Source organism: Orycteropus afer, unplaced genomic scaffold, assembly GCF_000298275.1.
Source record: "Orycteropus afer afer isolate SDZICR_OR568_19922 unplaced genomic scaffold, OryAfe1.0 scaffold00154, whole genome shotgun sequence".
Taxonomy (NCBI): domain Eukaryota; kingdom Metazoa; phylum Chordata; class Mammalia; order Tubulidentata; family Orycteropodidae; genus Orycteropus; species Orycteropus afer.
The window spans coordinates 4,896,736-4,898,140 of record NW_006921741.1 but is presented as its reverse complement, the minus strand read 5'-3'; positions in this window follow the sequence as shown (position 1 = coordinate 4,898,140).

Below are 1,405 nucleotides of genomic sequence, written 5' to 3'. Positions count from 1 at the left end.
CCAAAAGAAAATCACCAAGACACATCATCATCAAACTCATCAAAACCAAAGACAAAGACAGAATCCTGAAAGCAGCATGGGAAAAACAAAAAGTTACTTACAAAAGACAACCAGTAAGAATAAGCTCTGATTTCTCAGCAGAAACTATGCAAGTGAGAAGGCAATGAGATGGTATATATAAAACCCTGAATGAGAAAAAATTTTCAACCAAGAGTTATATACCTGGCAAAATGGTCCCTCAAATATGATGGTGAAATTAGGAGATTTCCAGATGAGCAGAAACTAAGGGAATTTGTTAAAACCAGACCGACCTTACAAGAGATACTAAAGGGAGTCCTTTGAAGAGAGAATCAAAAATAGCAAATAACAACTGACCATGAATACACAAAATGACATAACCCAGAACCCACAGCTATGGACATATCCAAAGTAAAATAAACTTACAAGATTCTAAACAGGGAACCAGAGACTTCAAATGGCAAATGAGGACAACTACAAACCAAAAAGAGGGAAAATACTGTGTAGTTACACAACTTCTAAATGGTGAGAAAGTCAAGGGATAGAACAGATTATTCCAAAGTTGGGGAGAAAATTATAAATCACAAGGTAACCTCAAAGAAAAATGATAAGCCTTCATATTACAATCAAAACAATGACAAGCACAAATATTCAGCAAATACTAAAACAACAGCAACAAAGGAAATGATAACATGATTCATAAACATAATGAGTTCAACACAGAAAAGAATATTGAGCAAAGAAACCAGGGACATCATGAAAAAACACAACAAAATGACAGCAACCAATTCATACTTGTCAATAATTACATTGAATGTTCGTGGATTAAATGCACCACGCAAGACATGGAGAGTTGCAGATTGGATAAGAAAACAAAATCCATCAATATGCTGCCTACAAGAGACACATCTTAGAGACAAAGACAAAAATAGACTAAAAAATCAAAAGTTGGAAAAAAGATATATCAAGCAAATGGCAAGTATAAGAGAGCAGGAGTGACAATATTAATTTCTGATCAAATTGACTTTAAGAAAAAAACCATCATACGGGACAAGGAAGGACATTATATAATGATTAAAGGATCAATTGCATAAGAAGATATAACCACAGTAAATATCTATGGATCCAATGAAAGGGCCCCAAAATACATAAATCAGACTTTAAAAGAGTTGAGAGGCAAACCGATGAGTCCACAGTCATAGTGAAAAACTTTAATATACCACTTACCAATTGATAGAACAACTGGAAAGAAACTTAACAAAGATGCAGAAGAGCTAAACAATACAATCCACCAACTTGACCTTATAGACATCTACAGAGCACTTCACCCAACAACAGCACAATATACATTGTTTTCTGGTGCACATGGAACATTTTCCATGTTAGA